This window comes from Alexandromys fortis, unplaced genomic scaffold, assembly GCF_014885135.2.
Source record: "Alexandromys fortis isolate MF-2015 unplaced genomic scaffold, M_Fortis_MF-2015_v1.1 scaffold_26, whole genome shotgun sequence".
Classification (NCBI taxonomy): domain Eukaryota; kingdom Metazoa; phylum Chordata; class Mammalia; order Rodentia; family Cricetidae; genus Alexandromys; species Alexandromys fortis.
This window is the reverse complement of record NW_026067894.1, coordinates 4,686,359-4,703,084: the sequence shown is the minus strand read 5'-3', so window position 1 is coordinate 4,703,084 and position 16,726 is coordinate 4,686,359.

The window sequence follows — 16,726 nt, the reverse complement described above, 5'->3', positions numbered from 1 at the left end:
GAGAAAAGGGGTTCCAGGGTGTGAGATAGAAAGAGTGGGGAGCTGTTAGCACCCTAAAATCTGAAGGCTAAAGTGGGGAGCAATGCCTCGAGCCCATAGGGGAGCTGCAGCCAGATATAGGAAGACTTCGAGAGGGAGCTGGCTTTAGGCATGGCTCCTTTAGCTCCCACCCTCCCCTTTGGCTGAATCCAAGCAGAAGTAAACAGGCCTAGACCTCAAGCTATTCCTGAAGACTCTCAGGATTTTTGAGTGACCCAAAGCCCCAAGCCATCTAAAGCCCCTTGGCAGGGTGGAAATTCTCCCTGGGAGAGGAAGTCATCAGGTTCCAGGCTCCACTTTGTCCCTAATCAAGCAGGGCAAGGAAGCACAGGCCTATAAAGTCTGTACTTCAGAGTTGGAGGATGAGCAGGGGCTCGGGGCCATCCTCACCTGTGTATAAAGTCAAGGCCAATGGAAGGAAGAGAAAGGATGGCAAGTGAGTTGGAAATGAGTTCAAATTCCAGGTCTGTCCTTCCAGTCCAGGACACCCTTAGGTGTCCATGAGGAGCCGATCACTCGACTAAGCTAAGACATTGACGGGATCCATGGGGTTGAAAAGGCAGATTCAGGCCCGAGGAGTTGACTCAGTGGGTAACATGATTGCTCTGCAGCCAGGAGTACCTGAGTTCAGTCCCCAGCACTACTTAAAGATGTGGCAGTGCATGCCTGTGACCCTAGTGCGGAGGGCAGAGGCAGGAGAACCCCGAGGGAACACCGGTCGCACAGCTGAGCCGAAACAGTGAGGTCCGGGTTCAGTGAAAGGCCTTGTCTCCAAAGGAAGAAGGTGAAGATGTGAGGCTGAGGAGACAGCTTGGTGAAGAAAGAGCTTGCCATGGGAACATGATGCCTGGAGCTCAGATCCTAGGCAGGAACATGGCTGTGACAGGACTGTAGTCCCAGGGCTCAGAGAGTGAAGACAAGAGACTCCAATGCAAGGCTGCTACATCAGCCATGCTCTGGACTCTACTGAGTGATCCTGCCTCTGTGAGTGAAGCGGAGAGTTACCAACCAAGAAAGATCTCTCTCTCTCTCTCTCTCTCTCTCTCTCTCTCTCTCTCTCTCTCTCTCACACACACACACACACACACACACACACCTCCTTTTCCTGAAGCATCTCCAGCCCTGAAGTGGTTCTGTCCACTCACCACCTTTACCCTGGGTCTGGCACAGGGCTCACCGTGCCAACTAGATGGACTTCACTAGAAAGGGAAAGCCCTAACCTGACCCCAGGGGTCTGTCCAGACCCTCCTCTCTGCCCCCAGGCCTCGGTTTCCCTTTGTGTACAAGCAAGAGTAAGAGCCACAGCAGATGTGTGTACAAACACCCATGCTAGCCTCTGTGCTTCAGAGCTTCCCTTGGACTGGATTGCCAGCATGCCAGCTATGGCAGAGAGGGAGGGGGCAGGGCCAGCGAAGGAGCTGTGAATTCCACACACACACAGCTTGTCCCACAAGGCCTGCACCAAATGCCACAGTGTGCTCTGTCCGTCCGCCTCTGAATGGGATAGCAGTGGGACAGAGGTACACATAGGGAGTGGTCCTCCAAAATCAGAATGCCAGAGAAGCACACACTGCTCACGAATGCAAGCGCACGCCCACATGTTCCCATGGATGCACACATTCAGACATAACACGTGTGTGCTCTGTGCATTCAAACTCACATACAAGATGTTCTCTTTCAGTCATGCAACACTCATTGAGACATTCTGCATGACAACTCTTTCTCTCACTTTTCAGGGACACTTGGCCCTGAGATTAGTAGCACCCTGAGACACTCATGCTTGCCCCAGTTCTCCCCATAAATGCTTGCACCCCACGCCTTACACTGTAGGCTCCTCTCAAGACCCCACAATATGTCCACATGATGGTTAAAGCCAGAAAAAAGGGGTGTGTGGAAATCAGTAGTAGACAGAAGAAGAACGGAATCAATAAATTAAAAAGATGAAGGGCTGGGGTGTGACTCAGTTGTCACCTAGTATACACAAAATTCTGGGTCCTATTCCCAGTATGGCACAAACCAGGTGGCACATGCCTACCATTCCAGAACTCTGGAGGTGGAGGCAGAAACATCCTAAGTTCAAGGTCACTATTGGCTTCATTGTAAGTTCAAGGCCAGCCTGGGACCTATTGAGAGTCTATTCCAAGAAGCTAGATATGAACCAAGGAAAGGGCTCACTGGATGGTGGTTTGGAGAGGAGTGGCCCCTATAGACTCATATATTTGAATGCTTGGCCGTTAGGGAGCCATGCTACTTGAGAGAGATTAGGAAGTTTGGTTTTGGAGTAGGTGTGGACTTGCTGGAGGAAGTCCATCACTGGAGGCGGACTTTGAGGTTTCAAAAGTCCAAGCCAAGCCCAATGGTTCTCTCTTCCTGCTGCCTGTGGATCCGTATGTAGAACTCCCAGCTATCTCTCCATCATCGTGTCTGCCTGCTTCAAGCCGTGATGACAATGGACCAAACCTCTGGAACTGTAAGGAAGCCCCAATTAAATGTTTCTTTTGTAAGAGCTGCCATGGTCATAGTGTCTCTTCACAGCAATAGTACACTGACTAAGACACTGGGTAATCACAGTAGCTTTAAAGCCTGATGCTAGAACCTACAGAAAAAGTCAGAAGCAGTGTGTGTGTGTGTGTGTGTGTGTCTGAAATCCCAGCACTCCTATGGTGAGCTGGGAAATAGAACCAGAAGAATCATCCAGAAGTTCGTGGGACAATAAGCCTGGAGAACAAGGAGAGCAGAAACAAGACAGACCCTGCCTCCACACGGTGGAAAGGGAGAACAAACTCCCCAAACCTGTCTTTTGATCTCTGAATGTGTGCACAACTGCACCTACACAGGGACGAACACATACACACTCACACACACACATACACACACTCACATACACACATACATTAATGAATAAAGATAATAAAAATGTTTTAAAATAATTGTAACAATAAATAAAAAAGATGGTAATTTCCTAGGCTGAGTCATGTTTTGGCGTTCTTCCCCTAAAAATCCTGTCCTGTGAAGTTTGCTGTGGTTTCTCTACTGGGAAATCCTAGTATTTGCAACTTTGTATCCTAAAAGGTCTCCAGCCATGAATTCTTTTTCAGTCTCTCCAAACAAACTTCCGAACCTTCAGCCCAAAAATTCCTTCCTGTGTCAACCACACAGCCCTCTCCAGACTCACAGCAGACAGGTGGCAACAGAGCACCTGCTTCCCCAGGCTTCACGTCACCCCTGTCCCTCTGTCTGCTGATGCCAGACCCTGCCAGACCTGCATTCTGAGACTTCACAGCTACTGAAAGCCAGTACCAGCCACAAGTCTCCCACCCCGAGTCCCCAAGCACTCTGGAACACCTCGGGTGAACTCTTCGCTGGCCAGTGGAGGCTGATATGGATTAGAGAAAGTAATAGGTGAGATCACACAGCCCTTCCTGGGGTCTATATCTACTCCATGCTCACCGGCAAGTGAGTGCCTCCGGTGTCTCAGTTTTCCCATCTGCAAAGTGGAGAATAATACACCCTTATCACCTAAGCCTGCAAGGAAGGTTACCGTAGGCAAAGCCCAGCTTATGGGTATAGTCCTTGTCCCTGGGGAAGGAGGCGCCAGCACCAGGCCTGCCTCCAGCTCTGAGTTAGGTCAGCCCCCACTTCCCTTCCCCTTACCTCTGTCACACTACCCTCAGCCACCAGCGCACCTGCTTCCAAGGGCTTCAATTTCCTCCGTGTGTAAGTAAGAATTTAGGTCAGACACAGCCAGAGGCCCACAGTCCCCTCCCAGCCAAAACCCATAAATACTGCAGTTCAGCCAGCTTGGCCAGGGCATGAGGCTTTCTCTCCTTACCCAGCACCATGCTGAGCCTCCGTGCAGCCCCTGGCTGCCAAACAGATAAGGCCATTTCCACACTGAGAAACTGAGGCACAGGAGAGGGAGCCAAAGTTGAGACCCTGACTATGAACTTGTAAGAGTTGGCCCTCACCACCCCATTGGATGACCTCCTGACAATCCCCAAAAGCCAAATAACTGTAGTCCGACATCAACCCTTCAGTGCATGAAGTTCAAATAGAGAGTGGTTAGAATCTTAAAGCCAGACAAAGTCGAGGACATGTTTCCTGCGCTGTGGGTGGAGCCACAGGCAATACCTGATACATGGATAGGTGTCAGGAAAAGCTCTTCACACAATCAGGAGACAGGCTGGGTTTGGAGGATCTGGCCACCCCTGTGTTGGTTCCCTGAACACCACAGTGTACACAGAACACATCCCAGAAGCCCAACTGTCGGCCCTCGGAACCTCAAAGACAGTTCTACACAGCCCAGAGCAAAGGACAGAGCAGAGGCCCAAGGAGCTAGGCCACCTGGCCAGGCTTCCCACAGTCAGAGCTGGCCTGTGGATTCCAGGTTGGTGCTTATACATGGCACCAAGGGTATGTCCTCTGATTGTGAGCTTTTGACCTCCTCTTTGAGGCGCCTTGGTGTCCTGATAGAGATGCTGCTGGGTCCTGGCCTGTCTTCCAGCCTGGGGGTGAAGGTTCTCTGAGCATCTGGATCTGCCTGACATGGACCAGGCTGGAAGCTGCCGTGTCCTAGCCCCAGCCCACAGCAGCGAGAGGCACAGGAAAAGCGCATGGCCTGCGACCCAGCACCCTGGAGGCCGCCCTAGGCCCAGGCCACTCCATCTCCTAGATCTCCATGATGGAAACCATCCTCTGGTCACTTAGGAGTTCCAGTCATACCCCCCAGTCATACCCCCGCCCCTCCTTTCTAACTGCCAAGAGCCAAGCAAGGGCACACACTGTGAATTGTGGCCACATGCCTCCAGACTGCCCCATGTGCTCTGGGAAGTAAAGTCCACCTGGTTGGAAGCCACTTCCCTGGACACCCAGTTCCACGCTCTGCAGTGTGTCACTGAGACACCTGTGCCCTTTCCGGCCTCGGTCTCCACAGCCCAGCATGGCCCCCCTCGCGGCCCTGAGTCCCAGCTCTGGCTGGAGGGAAGGGACCCTGACAGAAGAGGAATGTGGTCACAGCTGCAGGGCCCCAAAGCACTGAGGAGACACGAAGACGTTTCCCTGTGAGTCAGGTCTCAGGAATGTGTCGCCCAGTGTGGCCACGAGCCAGAATCCCCCACACACACGCCATGCCGACCCCCACAACCCCAGGGCATCTGCCTTTTATTAGAACAGAAAAAGAGGCAGGTGCCAGGTCTCAGAGAGCCCATTAAGGAGCCAATAAAGACCGAAGAGGGGCTGCTGGGCCGGCTGCTACCCGGAGCTAGAGGCCCTGCCCTGCCACCGTGGAGAAGGAACAGGGCTCTGTGCAGATCCAAAGGACATGAACCCCACTATGCTGTGTGCTGGTCATGCCTGTCAAACTTGCCTTCTGCCTGTACTTCTTTCTTTCTCAAATTATTATTTTTAGAGCTCTTTTTAATCATGTAATTTATTTTGGTCCAGTTTTTGCTTGTCAGGAACCTCAACAGACCTCAAGTTAGCACTGTTCTGGATGAAGCTACTCAGACCCACCTCCAGACTGCTACATATGCCCAAGGCTCAGGGGGCCTTAATTCCACATCTGTAAAGTGGGGTTACCCCTGAGTCCCCCCAACAGAGTTTAGGGCATGCTCTATGACTTTCTCGTTGTCTCCTTCCCCCTCCACTCCTATGCCCGTCTAAACCAAGCCCACAAGCCGAGACCTTCCCACATTGCTGCTCTCTCTCTATCCACAGGGCTCATCCACACTTGTGTAAGCTCCCCAAGTCTACCCAGGTGCCCAAAGCTGCAGCTGCTATGTCTGCTCCTCCCATAAGCCTGTCTGGGGGGCTCATTCCCAGAACAAATTCCTAAGGGCATCCCAGTGACCCCTGTCTTCTCCCGGGACATTGCCACTGTGCCAAGCACCAGTCAAGTCCCTTGCAGAACCTGGACGACTTGCACCTACAGCACAGCATGAGGCAAGAACCACTGTCCCCATCTTCCAGATGTGGGAGCCGGGCCTCACAGAGGTGCATGGACTTGCTCACGGTCCATGCATTTCCCACAGTGTTGGGAAACCTGTCCATTAAGTTAAAAAACGTTTACATGTGAGTTCTTAGCCATGTGCCAGGTGACTCTAACGGTATGGATAGATGTCTGGTTGCTATTTTGCTTTGAGACAGAGTCCCATGTAGCCTAGGCTAGCCTCAAAAGTTTTTCCTTGGAGATTTTTATTATTTTTAATGATGTGTTTCTCTGTGCACGTGTGTGCACAGACGTGCAGGTGCCTGCAGAGACTAGAAGTATCAGATCCTCTGATGTTAGAGTAACAGGTTGTTGTGAGCCACCTGCATGAGTGCTGGGAATTGAGCTCAGGGCCTCTGCAAGAGCAGTTCATACTCAACTGCTGAGCCACATGTCTCCTGCCCAGCCTGGAGTTTTTTATCTTCCTGCTTGCACGTCCCTAGAACTGGGATCACAAGCATGCACCACCATTCCCAGTTTTATAAAAGTACTGGGGACTTAACCTAAGACTTTGTGCAGGCTAAGTAAGTACTCTCCCAAATGAGTTACATGCACAGCCCCAGACACTTCTGAATTTTTATATTCCATTTTCTTCCTCCTCCTTCTCCTCCCTCTCCTCTTCCCTCTCCTCCTTCTCTTCTTTCCTCCTCTCTCTCCTCTTCTTCTTTTCTCTCCTTTAAAATCGTACACATTATATAGCCCACATTGGCCTTGAGCTCATGACAATCCTCCTGCTTCGGCCATCCACCCACAAACCCTAGAATTATATGACCCCAAGACATCCTGGGGATCACAGCACCTTGCTTCCTCATCAGCCTCCCTGACTCCCCACATCCCTTGAGACCAGCTCTTCCCTGCCATCACCACTTCCCCCAGCCTCTGGAGTGGGAATCACATCTGAAGGCCTCTCCTCCCATGGGCTTTGGATCCAGCTCCCCACTCACTGGTGACTGAGGGACTCCTTGTTAAAACTTGGGGGACATGGGGGGAGGCATAGAAACCTACTGTCTCAGAAACTGCTGAGGGTCCAGCCCAAGGCCTATCTGAGAGCCCACTCCTTCCTTCCAGGTAGTACTGCCCCACCTCTGTCCTGTAGACTCCCAAGGCCATTGAGATTACAAAGTACAAGGCTCTGTCTGTCTGTCTGTCTGTCTGTCTGTTGTCACCCAGAGAAGTCTGGTCCTTACTTGACAGGTAGAGTAGCTGGGCCACAAAGAGCTCAGCCGCATTTTTATCACATGGGGTACGGGTGGCATGGACGACCTGGGAGCGGTCTTCCCTGCCCCCATGATGATACCAGGCTTGGACCTGGTCTTACAGTTTAGCTGGGCTCTAGGGGAGCACATACCCAAGGAGACATTCCCCAGGGCTGGGACCACTGTGGAGAAGGGCCAGCACTACCCAGGAGGGTACAGGGGGGCAGGCTCAGCTGTCTTTATGGACTCCTCTGTACACTCACTCTCTCACACTATGCCTCTGGCAGGCACTGCCTGCCTGCAGCAGCCCAACAGCAGAGGGTGGAGCCTGCCAGAGAGCTCCTAGCCTGGGCTCAGTGCCCGTTGGGCTAGGCCTTGGGGTTCACCTATGCCCATAGTGCCTACTGCAGACCGTCCTAACCCCATTGACATAATCTCTATCTCAAGGGCTCCTACTCCATGGGCTGGACTCTGAACAACTGTGCCATTTGGGCTGCTCTGTGGGCAGTAGTAAACCCAGTTCTGCCAGCTTTGGGTCTTCAAACCTATGATTTCTTCTCTTCATCTTGACCCCTGAAACATGGCCTCTGTTCCTACAACTTTGCTCTGAAGATTTTTTTCCCCTCTTTTGCCAAAATACTAGAAGCCTGGACCTGAGGTCTCCAAATGAATCAAATGAGGGAGCCACAGCCAAAAGAGGAAAGGTGATTCCCCAAGGTCACACAGCAAGATGATGGCAGAGCTGGGGCCAAGACCCCAGTATGTGGTCCCCAGTATGTGGCTTTGGGGCCTCCAGTCTCTGGAGCCAGGACTTACCATGAGGCATTGCCCTTGCCCTTCCAGCCTATCTACTAGGCTCCGGAAGGAAGGTCCCACCTACCCCACCTCAGTCCTCTGGAATGGCTCACAGGCCAGAGCCCATGTCCCAAGCTGTAGCAGGGTCAAGAAGCACCCTTGCCCCCTGCCAAGGTGCCTGGGCCTCCGTGCCACCCCTAAAATAGCCCAGCTCTCACGCCTTCAGATCAGATTGCAGCCTGGCCATCCAGATGGGGCTCTTGGCAGGGTGGCAAGTACTTCCCCTCACATCGCCCCTGGTCCCCTCACCTGTCAGCACTTGGACCAGCCTTAAATCAGCCTCCCTCCAGAGGGCATGGCCTTGTCTAGAGACTGAGGTCCAGCAGTAGTGGGAGTGGTCTCAGGAGCTGGGCAGCAGCAGCCAGTGACACGGATGACAGAGATGCTGGAGCTTGCACTATCACAGAACTACCGTGTGGCCTCCGAACGGCTGCTTGCCCTTTCTGAACCTGCGCATCTGTAAAGTGGGCACAGCGCTCCAGCTTATCCAGCGGTGGCGATGACACAGCATCAAACAGATCAAAGTCCCTTCCCAGGGTGTCTCCATTCTAAGGGGCAGCATGGCCCAGTCCAGGCCACCAGACTGCTTTGCTTGGTGTCAGTGGGGCCCGAAAGCCAGGGAGATGGCTATGCTGTTTCATTTAGAGTAGTCCAAGCAGGTCTGTGGGGAGAAGCTAGCTGAGTGCTCCCCCTGGGGCTGGAGGATGGGCATGAGAGGTGGGACCCAGGATCTTCCCCACCCAGGCCAGAAGGAAAGGCCTCAGCTAAGCTCTGATCACTACCTAAGACCCCCTCCCCCAGGCACCTAAGATTCTCAAGTACCCAGTCCCCACCACTCAAAGAAGCCCAGCAGAAGGTTAAAGACCAAGTCTCGTGATGGTGGAGGCCCAGATGGGGGACACCAGGAACGTTGGCATTCTCGGTCGGTGGGCCTGTGAGTGTGTCCCTGTGAGGTGTCTCTGTCCAGGAGGAGACACTTTGGCTGCCACAAGCATTGCTCGCCAAGTCCACAGCGGTAGTGCGAGAGCCAAGGACAAAGCCTGTGGGGGACCACACTGCCAGAGGGCCGCACATCTGGAGAGCCAGAGCACATCTGGAGAGCCGGAGCTGTAGCTGGCTGAGCCTCGGCTTTGCAGGCTTTAGGTTTTTACAATGGTGAATTCAATTTTGTGTGGCTCATTTTATCTTCGCTGAGGTAGAATCTAGTTCTGTCACCCAGGCTATCCTCAGACTCATGATCCTCCTGCCTCAGCTTTCGGGCTGCTGGAGTTGTATAGGTGTGCAGAGCCACACTTGTCCAGGTTTTTGGTTTGCCGTTGCGGCCTTGGCAGGGCTGCCTCATTCTCTCTTCATCTGAGGAGCCTTGTGCTGCTTCTTCAAAGAAGGAAAAGCAAAAGCACACAGAACAGGTGGCAACGCACTGGGAAGATGCACATAGGCAGGGTGGTCACATGTGTGCACGCGCGCTCTCACACACACACACCACAGAGACAACATAACACAACACAATGCATAGACACAACATACACATACACCACACAAAAAAATATCACTCATACATACATATACAATATACACAAACATATCACGCATACATAGAAACACATCACACACATGCACATAGCATGCAGGTACATACAAGCACTCATATACACATACACAACATACACTTTTCCCCGAGGGCCCACTGTGTCAAACCTAATTGTAAGGGGAAGACTGGCTGCATGACCCTCCTTCCTGGAGCATGAGATGACTGAGCAGATGAGCCCTCTGTCCTCAGAACTGCGCTCGACCCATGTGCCAGCTACCACACAGACACCCGGAAGTACTGTCTGCCACAGAGCCTGTTCGGTGATGAATGCATGAATGAATGAATGAATGAATGAATGAAATGAAGAACCCAGAAGGTGGAAGCAGGGAGCATGGATGATGCTTCACTTGGTTCTCTTGAGCCACCCAGTGGAGCAGGAGCTGGTCCACCCTACATCCCTTCAGGGTGTCAAAATCAAGAGTGCGACAAAGAAATGGAATGGGAAGGGGTCTGCTGTGCCAAACGCAGCTCCCCGGTCCCCACTCCACCAGCTGCCCCTGCTCCCATCTCCCACACCGCCCTCCTTGGGGGTGTCTAGCCCTGCCAGCAGTGTTGTTGTGCCCCTTCAGCCAGGGGCCAGCCCAGCCTCTTTCCCTCCCTCTCTCCCTCCCTCCCTCCCTTCCTCCCTCCCTCCCCTAAGCTGCTTGACAAAAGCTGTCCTTGTGGGAGCCGGGACATTGTAATTAAAAAGGAAACATAATAAAGCCATCTCTGGGACCAAATCCCCATCCCAAGCATGACGCCCAGCCCACCCCTTGCTGCCCACCAAGGACACATGCCCCTTTGTGTGCCCTGATCCAGGGCCACGCCTACCCCACCCCACTGGCCACTGCTCTCCCTCCTTCCCTCCCTCCCACCCTCTCTCCCTTCCTCTTGCCCTATGGTTCTACCATCCCAGCTGAATGAGGGCCGCCTTCTCTGATCAGAGAGCAAACTGAGGTCCAGAAAGGCAGAGCCTGTGGTTCTCTCCCAGGCTCTGTGCTCTAGAGCAGAGGTTCAGAGCGAAGGGGCCATAAAAAGCTGGAATTAATCCAGCAAGGAAGCACTGCCCATGCCTTGAAGGTCAAGACATCTAGAGAGGGTGATATTCCTGGTGGTCACAGGGCAAGGCTTTCTGCAGGGAATCTCTTGTTTGTCATGGTGTCGATGGACTCTGTCACCCCAGTAGGGGCCTGAAGGTGAGCCACAAGGCTGTGGCTGGGGACCTCCTAATGCAGGTCTGGGAATTCCTGGGGTCTTTCATTTATGTAGGATAGGGAAGCACAGGGCTGACCATGAGCCTGCATTCGGTTGACCCTGGTCCGTCAATTAGCCTCCTATTTGTCCCTAGCCACAATACCTGTCAAGCTTCATGCAGCATCTTCTCCCTTCCCTGGCCACCTTGGCCACCCTGGGAACCTGAAAAGCTTCAGAAGCTGAGACTGCCTGACCCCTTGGTGTCGTCCCAGAGTCTTCCCGTCAGCCCTAGGACTTAGCTACTACTGACTGTGTACCGCCTCGCCATGCTATGGCCAGCATGAGCATACTCATTTCTTTGGTATCTAGAAACACTCAGAGGCCACCACAACCATCCAAGGCTCAGAGAATTCTACAGAGACCCATCAGAGATCAAGGACCAAGGACCAGGGTCCTGGCTAAGCCAGAAGCTTTGCTGGGGACAGAGTGGAGGTGGGTCTGTCTCAGAGCAGTCAGGATAACCTGTGGCCATTTCTTGGGCACTTATGGGAACACTATGCCCTAGTTGCTCCACACAGCCCCCCTTCTAGGGAAAGCCTTCTCCTAAGGAAATTGCCAAAGTACCCACGGCTGGGGAGAGCTGCAGTTTGGGTTCAAAGGCACATGCCTGACCCAGAGTGCACGGAAAGTATTCTCGCCTTCAGTCTGTCTGGTCTGTTGACCTTCAGAACTGAGGGATAGTGACCACCCATGCTGTCCCTATGCGCCAACCCAAGAATCCACCCGAGTGTGAGGGTAAAAGTGGGCGTGAGCATCTTGGGCGGTGCTGGTCAGGTCTGGAATGGGAACTTTGCCATGGTCTGCCTTCTCTCGTGGTCCTGCCAGTTTATCCAGCAAGGCCGAGGAGGGGACATGCTGTACACCCAGCGTAGGGGATAGATGGGAGGGAAATTGGTATGGGTCCCAGCACCCCTGCACCCCGGGAGCCAGCCGGGGCAGTCAAGGATTAGGCAGATAATGCCTCTTGTAAGAACAACGGATTGTTGCGAAGGGAAGCGAGAGTGGGGGGCCAATGCCAGTTCAGATTTCTCCTGGGGTGAAAACTGAGCCCCCCGGGAGGAGGTACCCCTGCTGCCAGGCCCTAATCCCCCATCCTTCTCACCAAACCCCAAAGAAGGGGCTGTTCCCTGTCTGCAGATTCCTGGGATTCATTAACCAGGGATTTGCAGAGGGACCGCCTGCACCCCTCCACCAGAACCCCTCCACTGTCGCCAGGCGGTAATCTGAGTAGACAGGTGGGTACCCCTTGGGGACACTCAGGACAGTCATAGGAAGGGAGGCTGACTGGAGAGCTGGGGCTTCTTCCTGGGTCACAGAGGCCAAGGAGCATCCTCCTCAGGTGCTCAAAGTCAGGATCCTGGGACAACCCTGATGGCCAAGGACACAGGCCACATCCACCTAGGACCCTAAGCTTCTCCACCTGTCTCCATTTGACCTGTTTTAGCTTCTGGTTTCTCTTCCTCTCTCTATGAGGTGCTAGCTACACATTCAAATGCCTGGTGCTTTTGTTCAGGATGGAGACCATTCCTGAAGTGTCCCTTGTGCCCTGCTGGCACTGGTCCCCACCCAGAGCCACAAGGGTCAGCCTTGCTGCCATAGGTCAGCTTGACCTCTGCTTGAGCTGTTATGAGTGCAAGCCCACTGGCGGGTGGTGTGCTCTGTGGGACTTCAGGAGGCGTCTGCGTAGTCGCCATAGACGTCTGGTGATCTTGAAGGACATGTCCCTGGCTAGTGTAGCTTGCAAATTCTGCATCTTACAAGGCGGGAGGACTCTGGACTCCTACTGATCCCTCTGGCTTGCCTCTGAGCGTTTCTCAAACCCTCAGCTGTCCCTGTCTATACCACCTCACCCTGTCAGCCCCTTCCTCTGTCATCACCACCTCTGAGCCTGCCCCATAAGACACCCTCCCCTGCTTCTTCTCCTGCTCCATCCTTCTGGCCTCCCTCCACTTCCACTCAGGATGACACTAAGTACCTTGTCACCATTTTCAAATGCTTACTGCCTCCCTGCTGCTCCCAGAAGAAGGTCTGAGTTTCTTTTGCCTCATGTTCTGGAACCTTCCTGGTCTGACCCCTCTTCATCTCAAGCTTCATCTGCCACATGGAGCCTGGGCTCCATGAGGACACTCTAGACAAGGCAACCTCTGCCTCTCTCCCTTTCTGTCTTTTCCCAGCTGTCTCTTGCAACAGAAGCAGCCTCCCTCAGGAACCAGGAGCACCCTCCCTCAGGAGCCAGGAGCACCCTCCCTCAGGAGCTAGCAGTATTCTGTTAGGAGCTGTGAACCCCCAGATCCTGAATTTCTTGTAAACAACTTGTTTTCCTCTGCTCTGAGACAGCTTGAAGCTGCTCTGAGCACGAGACTCTCAGGAGTTCCTGATGGCAGGAGAGTGGTTTCTGGTGTGCTCGGCTGGAGCGTGGCTCTGGGTTAAGAACCTCTATATAAGTGGGGCAGGCGGGTGGCGTAATGCCTTTAATCCCAGCACTAGGGAGGCAGAGGCAGGTGGATCTTTGTGAGTTTGAGGCCAGCCTGGTCTACAAGAGCTACTTCCAGGACAGGCTCCAAAGCTACAGAGAAACCCTGTCTCAAAAAAAGAAAACAACAACAACAACAACAAAAGAATCTCTATATAAGCAGCTCTGGTACACAATAAGGGGGCATTCCTATTTCAAGGATGACCCGTGTCTCTGTCTGCCTTTGTGTGTTTCAATCTCCAGCCCCTTGCCGGGTTCACGAACTGTATGGCAGCACATAGAGCGCAGACGGGCGTGGTGTGCTACAGTATTCTCTCTCGAGGGTCATGTGGATCCAGGTATTACCTCCCCAGGAAGTCCAGCTTGAACATCCCCACCTAGACAAGCCCTGAAGTTCCTCCATCCCCCCATCCTCCCCAGGGTTTCTGTGCCACCCTGCCTTGACCTACCACTTCCTCCACTTTGACTCCCGGTCTCTAGGGAAGGTGTCTGGCTCAGACAGGATTCTGGAGTCCAAGCCAGAGTGAGCGCTAAATAAATCTCAGCAAGACTCTGCCTCCACAGTTCCCCTGATCTCCTCAGCATAACCGGCCATGCACCTCAACACAGGGGCATTAGATTGCATGGGACTCAATGTGGTGTGGGCAGAACGAAGATCCCAGGTTGTGGCACAAGGGCAGGATCAGGGGATCACATCAAGTTCTCTAGGCAGTGAGCGGATCTGGGTTCAAATACAGCCCCAGCAGTGGCGTGATTTGGGAAAGTCTTCCAATATCTGGAGCCTCAGTGTCCCCATCTGTAAGCTGGATACGGCCACAACATACATCTCACTGGGTTTCCAGTCATTGTGTCAGGGGCTGCTGGCACCTTCGTACACAAAGACGTTGGTATCATGTTGCCTTGTGACTGTCACTCTATATGAAGTGAGGCAGGATAAGAAGGAAGCGGAGGAAGTGTCCTATGATGACAGGCGGTAGGCCTCCAAGGCTGGCTACCTCCCCCGGGGGGCCTTCAGAATTCAGCCTCCCTCTGAGTTCTCCAGTCTCCCTCCCTCTCCATGTGGGGACAGGTCACGGGCTAAACAAATCCAGACTAGCAGAAAAGCAGCCCATTTCCCATCGTGAGGTGAATCAAACCAAACAAAAAAGCACTTGACCCATCCCCCGGAATAGAACTCAGCCATGAGCAAGAGTGAGAACTGCCACTCAGAGGGGACGGCACCAAGAGAAGGAGCCGGGCAGTGGCAGCATGCTCCCCCGCCCGTGTTCATATGACCAGAGCAGGGGCATCTGTGGAGACGGGAGATGAGTGTGGAGAGAGAAACAGTAGCAGCGAAGGGAAATGGGGTCCCTCTCAGTGGCGACTCAAACACTCTGGGTTACCATATGCTCGAACTTTGAATATAACAAAAGCCACCGAGTGGTGCCATTTTAAACAACTGGATGCCACGGTGTGCCAGTTACAACACCATCCTGCTGCTTTAGAACACAGGAGTAACGGGGCCCCCAAGGGGAGTTTGTGCTAGTCCACTCCAGACCTCAGAATGCCTTGCTGTCTGAAAAGCTGTCCTCTGCCCACTTCAGGGGGAGAGCTAAGTATGACAGCTGCCAGGGGACCTTGCTGGGAACCTGGGATTTGCTGTCAGAGTTAACTGGCCCTGGCCTGCCCGCCTGGCTACCCCTCAGCCTCCCAGTACTCCAAGAACATGGGGCTGCTGTCCCCTAGCCTGTCACTGGCTGCCCTCGGCTCTGTCAGGTGCCACAGTCTGCAAGAGGTAGCAGATTCCCCTGGAGGATCCAGAGTGGAAGGAGAGGCTACCAAGGCTGCGCCAGCCCTAGGCATGTCCCCGCAGGTGCGGACACCCGGGTTTTAGAGGCCCCCCTAACACTTCCTGGCCTTATGCCCAAGCCAAACCTACGTCCCCACCCTCGTGGCAAGCCTGGGCAGCTGGAAACACCTGCCCAGCAGTCAGAGATCTTTCAGGGTGCCTGGAGTGGTGTGGGGGTGGTGGCCTGGTATGAGGTATGGAGAGCCAGTGGGGACACGGGTTTGTTCGAGAGCATGGCATGCACACTAGGTTCCCCTGTGCCCCAAGGGTGTGGCAAGAGTGCAAGAATGTGCAAGTCAGAGAAATCCCAGGAAGGTGTGCCAGCTGGAGGGTGGTGCCATCTACCATGTCCTGCCTGGCCTTGAGGGAAGAGTGGATGGGTGGGGTGCAGGTATGAGCCTGGAGACACTGTCTTTTGGGACCTTTGGCCAGACTGTGAAACTGAAGACCCCCCATGGAAGAGTGACATCAGGTCAGAACCAGCATCAAACAAATGGGAGTCAGGGTAACCTCACTGTGTGGCGAGGGTGCACATTTCCAGCATCTCTCCCCACCCCCTAGTGGCAGCCACCCTCCCCAGGGGCAGCCACCCTCCCCAGTGGTGGCCATCCTACTCAGGGACAGCTACCCTTCCCAGGACCAGCCACCCTTTCCAGGGCCAGTCATCCTCACCAGTGGAAACCACAATCCTGGCTAACTGGCCACTTCCTTCACTGTGTTTTCTCTCTCTTGACTCCCCTGATCTTCCAGCACTAGAGCTCAGACTGGATCCTCCAGGGGAATCTGCTGCCTCTTGCAGACTGTGGCACCTGACAAAGCCTCGGTTTACCCTGATGTGCCATGAAGGAAGCTGCTTCAGGGGTAGGCATAGAGATGCAGGTAAAGAATTGGGCAGCTGAGTGAGTGGGTGGGTGAGAGAGTTAGTGGGTGGGTGTGTAAGGCGAGTGAGCAATAAAATAAGTGAACAAATGAGTGAACAGGATCATGTGGGTAGAGTGGACAGCCCTCCCCCCTGTTCCTGCCCTGGCTGTACCCCTCCAGCCAAGGCCCAGGAAGTTCCGAGCTCTCACCTCTCCTTGCTTGCACAGATCAGGAAAGGTGGAGACACCCGGGTGTTGGAACCCTCCCTCCTGGGCAGGCAAAGGCAGGTCAGGGAGAACCAGGGATCCCAAGAGGTGATGCCCAGAACCCCAGGTGCTTTGCCCCACAGGGACAGATGGGGCTTGGAGAACAGGGTGTGGCTTTGTTACTGACAGGTATTCACCCTACAAACTCCTTCTAGGCACGAACTCAGTGCCAGGGCCAGGACCAAGTTCCGAGGATGCCAAAAACTGGGTCCCCACCCCTGCCCTTGGGGACCTAGTGATAGGTATGTTTTTCACCCATTATGTATTGAGACAGAATCCCTGGCTGAGGGAGGGGGCTGCAGAAAGAGCTACCAGAGGAGAAAGTAGAGACCAAGAGCTTCCTGCTGAGGCTGGAGCTCACATTAGCTCCTCCTGCTCCCCGCTCCCCCCCCCCC